Below are 282 nucleotides of genomic sequence, written 5' to 3' on the forward strand. Positions count from 1 at the left end.
TTTTCACAAGAAAAAACATTTAAATATGTCATTTTGATGATCAAAGATAAGTTTTAAGGGATAAAATATTTGACTACTGGGGACTTTAAATAAATGACTACTTTTATTCAGGGAGGATGCAATAAATTTTTTTAAAGTGACAGTAAAGACATTTACATTGTTACAAAAAAAAAAAATAATGAATTTTAAATATTTGCATTTGCTTTGATAATAAGACATGTTTCTTGAGCACCAAATCAGCATATTAAAATGATTTCTGAAGGATCATGTGACACTGAAGAC

The 282-nt window shown here is 25.9% G+C and overlaps 1 pseudogene; it reads left to right on the forward strand.

The window, feature by feature from the left end:
- Positions 1-282, forward strand: part of LOC107657791 (rotatin-like) — a 90383-nt pseudogene that overhangs the window by 16669 nt on the left and 73432 nt on the right.

The sequence above is a fragment of the Sinocyclocheilus anshuiensis genome, unplaced genomic scaffold (assembly GCF_001515605.1).
Source record: "Sinocyclocheilus anshuiensis isolate Anshui unplaced genomic scaffold, SAMN03320099.WGS_v1.1 scaffold7, whole genome shotgun sequence".
NCBI classification, from domain to species: domain Eukaryota; kingdom Metazoa; phylum Chordata; class Actinopteri; order Cypriniformes; family Cyprinidae; genus Sinocyclocheilus; species Sinocyclocheilus anshuiensis.